Source organism: Galeopterus variegatus, unplaced genomic scaffold, assembly GCF_000696425.1.
Source record: "Galeopterus variegatus unplaced genomic scaffold, G_variegatus-3.0.2 Scaffold4347, whole genome shotgun sequence".
NCBI classification, from domain to species: domain Eukaryota; kingdom Metazoa; phylum Chordata; class Mammalia; order Dermoptera; family Cynocephalidae; genus Galeopterus; species Galeopterus variegatus.
In genome coordinates this window covers 44,060-60,909 of record NW_007730458.1, presented here as the reverse complement: position 1 = coordinate 60,909, position 16,850 = coordinate 44,060, and the positions used below count along the sequence as shown (strand labels likewise).

The window sequence follows — 16,850 nt, the reverse complement described above, 5'->3', positions numbered from 1 at the left end:
TCCTGCATATGGATATCCAATTATCCCAGCACCATTTGCTGAAGAGGCAGAATCTTCCCCAGTGTATAGGCTTGGAGCCTTTGTTGAAGATCAAAAGGCTGTAGGTGGGTGGGCTGATTTCTGGATTCTCTATTCTATTCCATTGATCAGTGTATCTGTTTTTATGCCAGTACCATGCTGTTTTGGTTATTATAACTTTGTAGTATAGCTTAAAGTCAGGTAGTGTTATGCCTCCAGCTTTATTTTTTTTGCTCAGCATTGCTTTGGCTATGCGTGGTCTTTTGTTATTCCATATAAATGTCTGGATAGTTTTTTCCATTTCTCAGAAATATGTCATTGGAATTTTGATAGGATTGCATTGAATTTGTGTATCACCTTGGGTAGTATGGACATTTTCACAATGTTGATTCTTCCAATCCAAGAGCATGGGATATCTTTCCATCTTCTCATATCCTCTCTAATTTCTCTCAGCTAGATCATTTATTTTTAATGCTGAGTAATATTCCACTATTCCATTATCCATGTGATCTGGATGTATCCCAGTTTATTAATTTATTTACTTACTGGGTAAGTAAATATTTATGTGTATTTATGTGTAAGTTTTACATTTATGTGTAAGTTTTTGTGTGGACATAAGTTTTCAGCTCCTTTGGGTAAATATCAGGAATACAATTGCTGGATCGTATGGTAAGAGTATGTTTAGTTTTGTAAGAAACCACCAAATTGTCTTCCAAAGTGACTTTGCCATTTTGCATTCCCACCAGCCATGAATGAGAGTTTGTGCTTTGTGTTTTGGTTATTCACCATTTTAATAGGTGTTCAGTGGTATCTTTTGTTTTAAGTTGTAATTTCTAATGATATATGATGTTAAGCATCTTTTCATATGCTGATTTGCCAACTTTATATCTTCTTTGGTGAGGTGTCTGTTTTGGTCTTTTGCTCATTTTTAAATTGGGTTGTTCATTTTATTTTTGAGTTTTAAGAGTTCTTTGTATATTTTGTACAACAGTCTTTTGCAAATATTTTCTCCCATTCTCTGGATTGTTTTCTCATTCTTTTGAAATTGTCTTTCACAGAACAGAAGTTTTTAATTTTAATGAAGTTCAGGTTATCAATTAGTTCTTTCATGGATTGTGCATTTGGAATTGTATCCGAAAAGTCTCCACCATACTAAAGGTCATCTTCTAGGAGTTTTATAGTTTCACATTTTACATGTAGGTTTATGACCCATTTTGAGTTAATTGTTGTGAAGAGTGTAAGGTTTGTGACTAAATCCATTTTTTTTCATGTGGATGCCCAGTTGTTTCAACACCTCATTCTCCTTATCTTGTTGAGAAGGATATCTTTTCTCCATTGAATTTGCCTTTGCTCCTTTATCAAAGATCAGTTGACTACACGAGTATCTATACAAGTCTATTTTTATGATCTGTTTTGTACCATTGATCTATCTTTCTGTCCTTTCACCAATACCACACTGTCTTGATTACTATACCTTTATAGTAAGTCTTGAAGTCAGGTAGTGTCAGTTGTCCACTTTGTTGTTTTTCAGTATTGTGTTGACTATTCCAGGTCTTTTGACTTTTCATATAAACTTTAGACCCAGTTCGTCAATATTTACAAAATAACTTGCTGAGATTTTGATTGCAATTGTGTTGAATCTACAGGTAAGTCAGGAGAAACTGACATCTTGACAATATTGAATCTTACTGTACATGTGCATGTAATATCCCTCCATTTATTTAGATCTTTGATTTTTTTCATTAGACTTTTATGGTTTTCCTCCTGTATATCTTGTACATATTTTAGTACATTTGTACCTAATTATTTCATTTTTTTGTGCTAATGTAAGTGGTATTGTGTTTTTTATTTCAAATTCTGTGTACTCGTTGCTGTCATATAAGAAAACAAGTGACTTTGTATATTAACCATATATCCTGAAATCTTGAAGTAATTTGTAACTCCAGGGTTTGTTTGTTTTTTTTGGCTGAATCTTTGGGATATTCTACATAGACAATCATGTCATCTGTGAACAAAGATTTATTTCTTCCTTTCAAATCTGTGTACCTTTTATTTCTTTTAATTTTTCTATTGCATTAGTGAGTACTCCCAGCTTAATGTTGAATAGAGGTGATGAGACCAGACAGCCTTGACTTGTTTTTTCTTTTTTTTTTTTGAGATGTGTTATTTTATTTTCCTTTTATTTTTAAATTTTAAATTTTTATTTTAAGATTTACTTCTACATATTTGTGGGGTACAGTGTGTTGTTTCAGTACATGCATTTACTGCACAATGATTCACTTAGGGTGGATAGCATAGTTTTGTACCTGTTAGTTGACTACTACTTCTCCCCCTACCCCTCTCATCTCCCAGTCTCTGGTAACCATTATCCTACCCTCTACTTCTATAGGACATCTTTTTATTTTTTAGATTCCACATACGAGAGATCATGTTATATTTGTCTCTCTGTGCCTGACTTACTTCACTTAACATGATGGTGTCCAGTTCCATCTATGTTGCTGCAAATGATAAGATATCATTTCTTTTTATAGCTGAATAGTAGTCCATTGTTTATATGTACCACAGTATTGTTTATCCATTCATTTGTTGATGGGTATTTAGGTTGATTCCATCTCTTGGCTGTTATGAATAATATTGTGATGAACATGAGAGTGCAGGTGTCTTTTTGATATATTGATTTCATTTTCTTTGATTATATACACAGTAGTAGGATAGCTGGGTGCTAAGGTAGATCTGTTTTTAGTTCTCTGAGAAACTTCCATACCTTTTTCCATAAAGGCTGCACCAATTTATAGTCCCACCAACAATGTAGGAGAGTTCCTTTTTCTCTGCATCCTCACCAGCATTTGTTATTTTTCTGTCTTGTTGATAATAGCCATTCTAACTGGAGTAAGATGATATCTCACTGTGGTTTTAATTTGCATTTTCCTGGTAATTAGTGATTTTGAGCATTTTTTCATGTGCTTGTCGGCCATTTTCATGTCTACTTTTGAGAAATGTCTGTTCAGGTCTTTTGCCCATTTTTTAATTAGGTTATTTGGTTTTTTGCTGTTGAGCGGTTTGAGTTCCTTAATATTCTGGATATTAGCCCCTTGTCTGATGTGTAGTTCACAAACATTTTCTCTCATCCTGTAGGTTGTTTCTTCACTTTGTTGATAGTGACTCTTGCTGTGAAGAAGCTTTTCAGTTTGATGTAGTTCCCTTTGTATTTTTGCTTTAGTTCTGTGCTTTTGTAGTCTTGCTAAAAAAAACCACTCCACACTTCCATTTCATGTAGCATTTCTCCTATGTTTTCTTCTAGTACTTTCATAGTTTCAGATCTTAAATGAGAGCCAACATGATAAGGCAAGAGAAAGCAATAAAAGGCATCCACATTGGAAAGGAAGCCGTCAAACTATCCCTATTTGCAGATGACATGATCTTATACATAGAAAAAGCCCTAAAGACTCCACCAAAAAAATTACTAGAGCTAATAAATGAATTCAGTATTGTAGCAGAATACAAAATCAACACACAAAGATCGATGGCCTTCCTATACACCAGTAATGAATAGCATTAGAAGAAATCAAGAAAGGAATCCCACTCACAATATCTACAAAAAAATGAAATACCTAGTAGTAAATTTAACCAAAGAGGTAAAAGCTATATTGAAAACTATATTGCATATAGGTGAAAACTACAATGAAAACTATACAATGAAACTCTACAATGAAAACTATATTGCACATAGGTGAAAAAAATCAAAGAAGACACAAATAAATGGAAAGATAGATATCCATTGTTTGTGGGTTGGAAGAATTAACATCAGCAAAATGTCTGTATTACCCAAAGCAATCTATACATTCAAAGCAATCCCTATCAAAATACCATTGACACTCTTCACAGAAACAGAAAAAATGATCTTAAAATTTGTATGGAACCACAAAAGACCCTGTGTAGCTAAAGCAATCTTGAACAAAAAGAACAAAGTTGAAGGCATCACACTTCCTGACTTCAAAAAATACTATAAAGCCATAGTAACCAAAACAGCATGGTACTGGCATAAAAAGAGACAGATAGACCAATGGAACAAAATAGACAGTGCAGAAATAAACCCACACATTTACAGCCAACTGATTTTTGACTAAGGTTCCAAGAATGTACAGTGGGGAAAAGACAGCTTCTTCAACAGATGGCACTGGGAAAACTGCATATCCACATGCAGAGGATTGAAACTAGACCCTGATCTCTCACCATACACAAAAATCAACTCAAAATGGATTAAAGGCCTTATTTCTGATCTTAGTGGAAACGCATCTCTGGTTTCTCATTACTAAGTGTGATGAGCTGTAGGATTGTTGTAGATGTTCTTTATCAAATTGAAAAAAATTCCTCTCTATTCCTAGTTCAGAGTTTTTAATCATGAATTGGGTGTAGACTTTGTCAAATACCTTCTGCATCTATTGATATGATCATATGCTTTTACTTCTTTACTCTGTTGCTGTAACGAATTACGTTAATTGATTTTCAAATGTTGAGCCAGCCTGCATACTCAGAATAAACCCCACTTAATTATGGTGTGTAATTCTTTCTATACATTATTGGATTTTACTTGCTAACATATTGTTGAGGACTTCTGCATTTATGTTGATGAGAGATATTGGCCTGTAATTTTCCTTTCTTGTAATATCTCTATGTCTGGTTTTGGTATTAGGTAATATGGCCTCATAAAATGAATTAGGAACTATTCCTTTGCTATTTTCTAGAAGACATTCCAAGGAATTGGTTTAATTTCTTCCTAAATGTTTAGTAGAATTCTCTAGTGGGGCCGGCCCGGTGGCGCACTGGAGAGTGCGCCGCTTGGGAGTGCGGCGGCGCTCCCGCCGAGGGTTCAGATCCCATGTGGAGACTGGTTCCCGCTCACTGGCTGAGCGCGGTGCGGGGGCAACACCGAGGGTTGCGATCCTGTTGCCGGTCAGTAAAAAAGACAAAAAGGAGAAAAAAAAAAAAAAAAAAGAATTCTCTAGTGAACCCATCTTGGCCTGGTGCTTTCTGTTTTAGAAAGTTATTAATTATTGATTCCATTTATTTAATAGATAGAGTCCTATTTAAATTATCTATTTTTCTTTGTGAGTTTTGCCAGACTGTGATGCCTTTATCATTATGTAATGCCCTTCTTTATCACTGATAATTTTTCTTGCTCTGAAGTCTTCTTGGTTTGAAATTAATATAGCTATTCCTACTTCCCTTTGATTAGTGTCAGCATGGTATATCTTTCCCCATCCCTTTACTTTTAATCTATCTGTGTCTTTATATATTTAAAGTGGGTTTCTTGTAGACAACATATAGTTGGGTCCTATTTGGGGGTCCACTCTGACAATTGGTCTTTTAATTGGTGCATTTAGACCATTGATGTTTAAACTGATTATTGATACAGTTGGGTTAATACCTACCACACGTGTTACCACTTTCTATTCATTGCCCTTGTCATCGTCATCATCTTTCACTCTTTTTCTGCCTTCTCTGTTTTTTTTTTAATTGAAACATAATTGATTGTACATGTCTGTGGGGTACAGCATTAAATATCTATACCTGTGTGCAATATGTGATGCTCAAACCAGGATAATCGGTATATTCAACATTATACAATGTAATAATTTTTTGTAGCCCTTTACCAATTCTTCTCTGATTTTAATTGAGTATTTTGTATGATTCCGTTTTTCCTCCTCTCTCAGCAGATCAATTATTCTTACTTTTCTTTTTAGTGATTGCCCTTGAGTTTGCAATATACACTTATAATTAACTTAATTCCTCTTTCAAATAACACTATACCACTTCCTGGGTGGTGCAAGTACTTTAAAAGAGTAGTCCCAATTTCTCCCACCTGTCCCTTATAACTTTGCTGTCATACTTTTCACTTATCCATAAATTATAAGCACTGAATACATTATTGCTGTTATTATTTTGAGCAAACTGTTATCATCATTTATTCCTTTTCTAATACTGTTATTTCTTTAGGGGATCCTAGTTTCTGACCCCTATAATTTTCCTTCTTTTTGAAAAGTTTCTTTTAACATATTTTGCAGGGCAGGCCTGCCTGACAAATTCCCTCATTTTTGTTTGTCTGCAAAAGTCTTTAATTTTCATCCCCCCTTTTTTTATCTTGAGTTTTTGTTTTTATTTTTGTTAGTTTTTTTTAAGTGAAGGAGAGAAAAAAATTTTTTTGGCAGCTGGCTGGTATAGGGATCAAACACCGTACCTTGGTATTATCAGTACCGTGCTCTAAGCAACATAACTAACTGGCAATTCCTCTTCTTCATTTGTTAAGAAAGTTAGCTGAATACAGAATTCTAGGTTGGTGGCTTCTTTCTTTCAACACTTTAAATATTTCCCTCTACTATCTGCTTGTTTGTGTCATTTCTGAAGACAATTCTGATGTAATTCTTTTCTTTGCTTCTCTATAGGTGAGGTGGAGTTTTTTCCCTCTTCTGCTTCTTTCAAGATTTTGCCTTTGTCTTTGATTTTCTGCAGTTTAATATGATATACCTAGGTGTAGGTTTTTTGTTATTTATTCTCTTGGTGTTCTCTGAGCTTCCTGGATATCTAGTTGATGTCAATCATTAATTTTAGAAAATTCCTTCATTATTAATTAAAATATTTCTTCTGTTCCTTTCTCTTCTCCTTCTATTGGTCCCATTATGCATACATTTCACTTTTTGTAATTGCTCAGCAGTTCTCAGATATTCTGTACTTGTCTTTTTTTTCTTCTTGGCTTTCAGTTTTGGAAGTTTCTATTGACATTTCTTTAACCTCACTGATTCTTTTTTTGTGTGTGACTGGTAAGGGGATCGCAACCATTGGCTTGGTGTTGCCTGCACCGCGCTCAGCCAGTGAGCACACCGACCATCCCTATATAGGATCCGAACCCGCGGCGGGAACGCCGCTGGGCTCCCAAGCGCCGCACTCTCCTGAGTGCGCCACAAGGCTGGCCCCTCCCTGATTCTTTCATTGGTTATTTCTAGTCTATTAATGAGCCCAGCAAAGGCATTGTTAATTTCTGTTACAGTGTTTTTTATTTCTAGGATTAAAATTTTTTTCTTAGATTTTTCCATCTCTCTGTTCTTACATGTTGCCCACTTTTTCCTTTATAGCCTTGTCATATTAATCACAGCTGTTTTAAATTCCCAGTCTGAAATTCTAACATCTCTGCCATATGTGAGTTAGGTTCTGATGCTTGCTCTGTCCCTTCAAACTGTGTGTGTATGTATTTGTGTATGTGTGCATGTGTGTGGGGGGGTTTCTGTCTTTTGCCTTATGCCTTGTAAGTTTTTGTTGAAAGCCAGACATGGTTTATTGGCTAAAGGGAATTGATGTAAATAGGCCTTTAATCTGAGGCTTTATGTTTATTTGACTAGAAGTTAGGTTGTATTTACTGTTTGTTAGAGTTGTAGGTATCAGAGGCTTAAACTTCCTCTGGTGTCTTTGTTTTTGTCTTCTCTTTTGTCTTTTGTTTTCCCTAAAGACTTATTCTTAAATAAGATCTGAGACATGCAGTTCTTTCAGTTGTATTCCCATCACGAAGTCCTATGGATGTGGTAGTAAGGTTTGGTAGAAGGGAAAGTGTTTATATATTCCTATGATTAGGTCTCAGTCTTTTAGTGAGTCTGTGCCTCTGGACTATGCCATTCACAAATGCATCTGGGTTTTTTTCTTTCACACTTAAGTGATACAGGAAGGCTAGAGGAGATTGGAGGTAGATATTTCCCTCCAGCCTCCCAACCCACCCCCACCACCCCACCACTGTCAGTTTGGCTCTGGCGACATTGTTTCTTTTGAGAACAGGCCTTGTTAAGAAGAACTGAATGTTTTGGGTGTGTTTCAAAATGACTACTCTTCCCCTCTCACTGCCAGAAGCAGTAGGAGATTTTTCTCTGATCTTCACTGTGAGACCTAGTGTAGGGCTCCTGGAGGTAGATAAAACTTACAAAAGGGTAAGGCTTCCTTAATACTAGCCTCTCCGGGATTTTTTTAACTTTTAAACTTGTCCACACTGAGTCTGTAGCAATTCATCAATTACAACCTAAGTTTTCCTACCCTGGTACTGGTTCCATGGAGGTTTTGGCTCCTGAGCCTCTGCTCAGTTAATTTGGGATTCTCTGTATCTGCCTGTCTGTCTAATTTTCCGGGGCAGCAAGTTAGTCCTATGACTTCAATTCTCCGATACATTTAAGAAGAGTTGCTGATTATCAGTTTGTTCAGCTTTTATCTTGTGAGGATGGGAGCGATGACTTCCAAATGCTTTACATGCTAGACCAGAAACTGTAAGTCCCTTTCTTGTTTTTTTTTACTGAACGGTAACGGGATCGCAACCCTCGGTGTTGCCCCCGCGCCACGCTCAGCCAGTGAGCGGGAACTGGTCTCCACATGGGATCTGAACCCTCGGCGGGAGCGCCGCCGCACTCCCAAGCGGCGCACTCTCCAGTGCGCCACCGGGCCGGCCCGTTTCTTGTTGTTTTATAGTTGATTTTTAACTCTTTTTCTTGTTTTCTTCTCTTTTATGTTTGTTGTTATTCCCTCTTTCACTCTTCTTTTAGTGATTAATATGAAAATTACAACATACATCCCAAAGTACCATAGTCTTAATTTTTCTTGCTACTTTTACCATCTTCCCAGACATGCAAAGATTTAGAACATTTTAACTCCATTTACCCTTTCTAGTTTATTTGCTGTTGTTGACTTCTTCTTCAATATTCTCTATATTTTGAACTCTATACTTTTGATTATCTATAAAATAAATCTTCATTTAAATTTATGCACATTTTACCCTTTTTGTTGCTATTCATTCCTTTCTTCAAGTTTCCATGTGAGACTTGTTTTGTTTTGCCTGAAAAACTTCCTCTAATATTTAGTACATGTCTGCTGGTCATGAATTCTTAGTTTTCTTGTGTGTGAAAACATCTTTATTTCACTTACATTTTTAAAGTATACAGAGGTCTTCAAAAAGTTAATGGAAAGATTTGAATTATCTTTTAATTCAATTTTTCCATGAACTTTTTGAAGAACGCTCATATTTTTTCTAGGAACAGAATTTTCTTTCAGCGCTTTGAATCTGTTCATTGTTTTCTAGCTTCCATTGTTTAGAATTGTTCTTATGAAAATAAGATGACTTTTTATCTTAGGCTATTTTTAAAGTTTATCTTTTTCCCTTGGTTTTTAGAGGTTTTAGTATTATGTGCCTAGACATGCTTTATTTAAACACTTTTTAAAAGTGACTTATAACTTACAAACAGTAAAATAATCAAAGCCTAAGTATCAACTTGATGAATTACTATCATGAACAAACCCATATGATTATGACCTAGACCGAGAAACAGAAATTGCCAGTATCCCAAAAGCCCACTTTGTGTTCTTTCCCAATCTTTGCCTTTTCCCAGAGGTAACCACCTATCTTAGTCTGTTTTCTTCTGCTATAACAGAATACTGGAGACTTGGTAATTTGTAGAGAAAAGAGATTTATTTGGCTTATGGTTCTGGAGGCTGGGAAGTCCAAGACCAAGGGGTTACATCTTGTGAGGTCCTTCTGGCTGCATTTTAACGTGGTGAAAGGCATCACGTGGCGAGAGAACATGTGCATATGAGAGAGACAGTGAGGAAAAGGGGGCTGAATTCCCCTCTTTTATAACTAACCCACTTCCTCAATAACTAACCCACTCCCCCAATAACAGCCTTAATCCATTCATGGGCAGTGCCCCCATGACCTAATTACCATTTAAAGGTCCCACCTCTTAGTACTGTTACAATGGCAATTAAGTTTCAATGTGAGTTTTGAAGGGGACATTCAAACCATAACACCACCATACTAACTTCTACAATTCTTTTTTTTTTTTTTGGTACCTGGCCAGTATGGGGATCTGAACCCTTGGCCTTGGTGTTATCAGCATACTAACTTCTAATTGAGTATTTTTCTTTTGATTTATCCCACTTGGGATTCATAGGGCTTCTTGAATTTGTGACTTGATAAAAACCATTTTGGAAAATAGTCATAATTTTTAAAAATAGTTTTTCTGTTTATTCTTCCTCTCTTTCCTAGTTACACATATCTTAGACTTTCTCATGTATTACCTATGTCTCGTACCCTCTCTTCTATGTTTTCTATCTCTTTGATTCTAAAAGCTGTTTTTCCCAGTTCTATAATGCTCTCTCAGGTATATGTAATCTGGTACTAAATTCATCCACATAATTCTAAACTTGAATTATTGTAAAAATAAATATATGCCTGTTTTTCTTATTTTCTTTTCTTACACAAAGGTAATACACTTTAAATGCTCTTTTGCACTATTTTTCTATTAATAATGTATAGTGGAAGTCACTTCACAGAAATCCCCTTTATTCCCTTTTTTCCCCCAGCTTTATTGTGGTATAATTTATATACCATGCAATTCACCCATTATAAGGATACAGTTACATGATTTTTAGTACATTTATACAGTTGTACAACCATCACCAAAATCCGCTTTTAGAACATTTCCATTACCTCAAAAAGTTTCCTTGTACCCATTTAGCCAGCTCCTGCTCCTCCTCCCAGTCCCAGGTAACCACATGTCTGCTCCATAGTTTTCCTATTCTGGAAATTTTATGAATAAGACATTGTATAGTCCAGAATATAGTCTATCTTTGTAAATTTTCTGTTTGCCCTTGAAAAGAATGTGTATTTTGCTGTTTTTGTGTGGAATGTTCTATAATTTCAAGTAGGTCATGCTGGTCTATTGGTCTTGTATATCCTTACTGATTTCTCTGTATTTTTTAAATTAACAATTTATTATTTTATTTTATCATTATACAGTGTAATCATTTTTTGTGTCCCTTTACCAATTTCTCCCTAACCGCCATTTTCTTCCCCCTTTCCCACCTCTCGTGTCCTCAGTTCCATTCTCTCCTTTTGAAAGTTCAAGGAATTATTGTAATTCTTCTATCTTTCTTTCTTTTCTTTTCAGCTCCCACTTATGAGTGAGGACATGCAGTATTTCTCTTACTGTACCTGGCTTATTTCACTTAATATAATTTTCTCTAAGTTTGTCCATGTTGCTGAAAATGACAGAATTTCGTTTCTTTTTATGGCAAAGTAGTAGTCCATTGAGTATATATACCACATTTTCCTTTTCCAACTGTCTGTCAATGGACATTTAGGTTGGTTCCATGTCTTGGCTATTGTAAACAGAGTTGCAATGAACAGGGGAGTGCAGGTATCCCTTCAACATGATGATTTCCATTCCTTTGGGTATATACCCAGCAGCAGGATTGCTGGATTGTGTGGCAGTTCTATCTGTAGTTGTTTGAGGAAACTCCATACTGTTTTCCATAATGGCTGCACTAATTTACAGTCCCACCAACAGTGTAAGAGGGTTCCCCTTTCTCCACATTCTTGCCAGCATTTGTTATTCTTTGTCTTTTTCTCCACATTCTTGCCAGCATTTGTTATTCTTTGTCTTTTTATACTGGCTAGTCTAACTGGCATGAGATGATATCTCAATATGGTTTTGATTTTGCATTTCCCCAATGTTTAATGATACTGAGTATATTTTCATGTGTCTGGCCATTTTTATATTTTCCTTTGAGAAATCCCTGAAATTCCTGTTCAGCTCCATGGCCATTATTTAATCGGGTTGCTTGTTTTTTTACTGTTAAGTTATTTGAGTTCCTTGTATATTCTGGATATTAATCCATGTCGGATGCATAGTTTACAAATATTTTCTCCCATTTTGTAGATTGTCTTTTTGCTCTGTTAACTATTTCTTTTGAGGTGCAGAAGCTTTTTAGTTTGGTATAATCCCATTTGTTCATTTTTCCTTTTGTTGCCTGTGCTTTTGGAGTCTTGGTCATAAAGTCTTTGCCCAGTCCTACTTCCTAAAGTCTTTCCCCTATGTTTTCTTTTAGTAGTTTTATAGTTTTGGGTCTTATATATGCCTTTAATCTATTTTGAGTTGATTTTAGAATATGGTGGGAGGTACAGGTCTAATTTCATCCTTCTACATATGGATGTCCAGTTTTCCCAGCACCACTTAATGAAGAGGCTGTCATTTCCTCAGTGTATGCTCCTGTTGCCCTTGTGCAATATCAGTTGTCTGTAAGTATGTATGTTGATTTCAGGATTCTCCATTCTGTTTCATTGGCCTGGATATCTGTTTTTATGCCAGTACCATGCTGTTTTGGTTATTATAGCTTCATAGTATAATTTGAAGACAAGTAGTATTTGTCTGGCTTTATTTATTTATTCTTTTGCTCATGATTGCTTTGGCTATTGTTCCATATGAATGTTAGAATTGTTTTTTCTATCTCTGTGAAGAATGTCATTGGTATTTTGGTGGACATTGCATTGAATCTGTAGATCGCTTTGGGTAGTATGGACATTTTCACAATGTTAATTCTTCCAATCCAAAAGTATGGAATGGCTTTTCATCTTTTTGTGTTCCCTTTAATTTCTTTCAGCAGTGATTTGTAGTTCTCATTGTAGAGACCTTTCACCTCCTTGGTTAAATTGATTCCTAGGGTTTTTTGTTTGTTTGTTTGTTTGTTTTTTGGTTTTTGGTTTTGGGAGGTTTTTTTGGTGACTATTATAAATAGGTTTGCTTTCTTGATTTCTTTTTCTTCTAGTTCATTGTTGGAGCATAAAAAAGCTACTGCTTTTTGCGTGTTGATTTTGTGTCCTGCACCTTTACTTAAATTTTTTATTAGCTCTAAGAGTTTTTTGGTAGAGTCTTTAGGTTTTTCTCTATACAGGATCATGTCATCTGCAAACAGGGACAGTTTGACTTTTTGTCTTTTCCAATCTGGATGCCTTTTATTTCTTTCTCTTGCCTGATTGCTCTGGCTAGTACTTCCAATACTATGTTAAACAGGAGTGGTGAGAGTGGGCATCCTTGTCTCGTTCCCATTCTTAAAAAAGCTGAAAAGCTTTTCCCTATTCAGGATGGTATTGGTGGTGGGTTTGTCATATAAGGCTTTTATAGTATTAATACTTTCCTTTTATACCTAATTTTCTGTGAGTCTTTATCTTGAAGGGATGTTGAATTTTGTCAAATGCTTTTTCTGTGTTTATTGAGATAACCATATGTTTTTTTGTCTTTGATTTTGTTGCTGTGGTATGTCACACTAATTGATTTGCCTATGTTGAAACATCCTTGCATCCCTGGGATTAATCCCACTTGATCATGGTGTGTAATTTTTTTGATGTGTTGCTACATTCTGATTGCAAATATTTTGTTGAGGATTTTGGCATCTATGTTCATCAGAAATATTGGCATATAGTTTTTTGTTGTTGTATCTTTGTCTGGTTTTGGTATCAGGGTGATGCTGGCCTCATAGAATGTGTTTGGGAGAATGGCTTCTGTTTCAAGTTTTTGGAATAGTTTGAAGAGAATCAGTATAAATTCCTTTTTAAAGGTTTGGTAGAGTGCCAGGCCATCCCAGTGGAAAATCCTAAAGATTAGATTGTAAGAAAAGAAAATAGAAGCCATGTTTCAAAGACCTGTAACAGACATTTTATCAGTTTGTAAGACATGAGTCTGAAATAACTAGCAGTTTGGTTCTTGAAAGATCTCTGAATTTTGTGTGCAGTTACTTGGGCGAGAGGGTCAAGACCCGGTCATGAGACAGGTGGAAGGAAAAAAATCCAGTCACAATATTTTCCCTAGCAGCAAATGAGATGTGGTGATCAGTGGATAGTGAAGTACAACAAATGGGTGACGTCAGTCAAAAGACAACATGGCATAGTGTCCCGACCCGCGGGATATTCAACGAGGACCCTGGAGGAGGGAGTGGGAATTGGATGGGACAAGAGACGTGAGAAATGGAGACAAGACAGTATTCTGATCAAGTCTCATTTATTAGCCAGAAGGTCACAGTTTATATAGACAGCAGGAGGGAATCAGCAGATAAGGAAGTGAGCAGCAGATGGTTTACTGAGAAAACCGCAGGGCGGGTTGTTCCAGTAAATGGAAAATTCCTGTTATCTATGGCAAGTTGCAAAGTTACCTACACCCATAGTGCACAGGAGGGGGAGGGACAGAAGATAACAGCAAACAAGGCTCTGAGGCCTCGAGGCAATAGCTGGGTGGGCTCTTTGGCTCCGGACAGGCAGGCAGCCGGGCTCTAATGGCTCCGGACAGCATAGAATATCAGTATTTTGGCCAGGCTTCAGAGATGTGGCCTATCAGTATGTGAAAAAGAGGTCTCAAGTTTATGGGGAAGGGAAGGTAGACTATGGTGAATACATGGATAAGAATAATGTGAGGTGACAAGCAACAACAATTATAGCTGATAACATATTTCTGAGTGACCAGACAAAAGAGAAGGTGTAGACTGGATGATTCTTCTTTGGCCATTGTTTGGTACAGTCTCATTTCCAAAACTATGTGTAGTCTTTATAGTTTCTTATTAAAATACTCATATATATAAATGGTTTAGTAGAATTCAGCAGTAGAGCCATCCAGCCCTTGGCCTTTCTTTGTTGGGAGATTGCTGATTACTGCTTAAATCTTGTTGCTTGTTATTGGTCTGTTCAGGTTTTCTGTTTCTTCTTGGTTCAGTCTTGGTAGTCTGTATGTGTCCAAAATGTATCCATTTCCTCGAGGTTTTCAAATTTGTTGGTGTATAGTTGTTCATAATAGTCTTTAATGATTGTTTGTATTTCTGTGGTATTTATTATAATGTCTCCTTTTTCATTTCTAACTTTTGTTATTTGGGTCTGTGCTGTTCTTTTTTTTAGTTAGCCTAGTTAATGGCTTGCCTATTTTCTTGATCCTCTCAATAAACCAACTTATTGTTTCATTGATCTTTCATATTGTTTTTTTGGGTCTCTATTTCATTTAGTTCTGCTCTGATCTTAATTATTTATTTTGGTCTACTAATTTGGGAATTGGATTGTTCCTGTTTTTTAGTTCTTTGAGATGTAACATTAGGTTGTTTACTTGAAATCTTTCTGTTCTTTTGATGTAAGCATTTATTGCAATAAAATTCCCTCTTAGTACTGCTTTTGCAGTATCCCACAGGTTTTGGTATGATGTCTTTGTTTTCATTACTTTCAGGAAATTATTTGATTTCCTGTTTAATTTCTTCTTGAATCCATAGGTTCAAAAGCATGTTGATTAATTTCCATGTGTTTATTTATTTTCCTGAATTGCTCTTGTTATTAGTCTCTCATTTAACTCCATTGTGGTCTGAAAAGATACTTGAAATGATTTCAATTTTTAAAAATGTGTTGAGATTTGATTTGTGACCTAATGAAAAAGGAATAAAAGATATTTAAGACATCTAAACAAAAATCAATAAAATGCTCGGAGTATTTCAATACCTTTCAATATTAACTCTAAATGTAAAGGGATTAAATTCCCCACTTAAAAGATACAGACTGACTGACTGGATTGAAAAGATGGGTCCAACAATATGCTGCCTTCAAGAGACTCACCTGACCTGTAAAGGCAGACATAAACTAAGAGTGAAAGGATGGAAAAAGATATATCATGCAAATAGAAATGAAAAATGAGCTGGAGTAACTATTCTTATATCAGATAAAATAGACTTTAAATCAAAAACCATAAAAAGAGATAAAGAAGGCCACTATGTAATGATAAAAGTATCTATCCATCAAGAAGACATAACAATCATAGATATATATGCACCCAACATCGGAGCAGCCAGATTTATAAAGCAAACACTATTAGATCTAAAGAATGAGATAGACACTAACACCATAATAGCAGGGAACCTGAACACCCCATTCTCAACATTGGACAGGTCATCTAGGCAAAAAATCAATAGAGAAACACAAGACCTAAACAACACTTTAGACCAATTGGACCTGGCAGATATCTACAGAACATTCCACGCAACAACCTTATAATACTCATTCTTCTCATCAGCACATGGAAAATTCTCCAGGATAGACCACATGTTAGGTCTATCACAAAGGAAGTCTCAACAAATTCAAAAAATTGGAATTATTCCATGTATTTTTTCCAATCACAATGGATTAAAATTAGAAATCAATAACACACAAAACTCTGGAAACTATACAAACATATGGAAATTAAACAACATTCTACTTAATGACATATGGTCCAAGAAGAAATTAAACAGGAAATCAAAAAATTTCTTGAAAATAATGACACATCATACCAAAATCTGCAAAAGCACTACTAAGGGGGAAATTTATTGCATTAAATGCTTACTTCAGAAGAATGGAAAGATGGAAAATAAACAACCTAACACTTCACCTTAAAGATATAAAAAAAACAAGAATAATCCAAACCCAAAGTTAGTAGACAGAAAGAAATATTTCAGATCAGAGCAGAACTAAATGAAATAGAAACCTGAAAAACAATACAAAAGATCAATGAAACAAAAAGTTGGTTTTTTTTAAAGATAAGTAAAATCAACAAACCTTTAGCAAGGCTAACTAAGAAAAGAAGAAAGAAGACCCAAATAACAAAAATTAGTACAGAAAAAGGTGATATTACAACTGACACCTCAGAAATACAAGAAATCCTTAGGGAGTACTATAAACAACTATAGGCCAACAAATTTGAAAATCTGGAGGAAATGAATAAATTTATTTATTTTTTTAAATTTTATTTTGTCGATATACATTGTGGTTGATTAATGTTGCCCCTTACCAAAACCACCCTCCCTCCTCACTCTCCTCCCTCCCCCAACCCCCAAATGTCCTTTCTGTTTGCTTGTCTTATCAACTTCAAGTAATTGTGGTTGTTATATCTACTTCCTCCCCCCCGGTTTTTGTTTTTTGGTTTTTTTTTTTTTTTTTTTTTTTGGGGGGGGGGGGGGGGGGGGGGGGGGGG

General features: G+C 35.6%; 1 protein-coding gene and 1 pseudogene across 1 annotated transcript in view; both read left to right on the top strand.

Annotated features, from left to right (window-relative positions):
* Positions 1-16,850, top strand: part of LOC103602911 (dynein heavy chain 12, axonemal-like) — a gene marked incomplete at both ends in the record, with an annotated part of 185,863 nt that overhangs the window by 126,128 nt on the left and 42,885 nt on the right. The gene's annotated exons all lie outside the window — the stretch shown is intronic.
* On the top strand, positions 13,510-14,354 carry LOC103602910 (annotated as a pseudogene).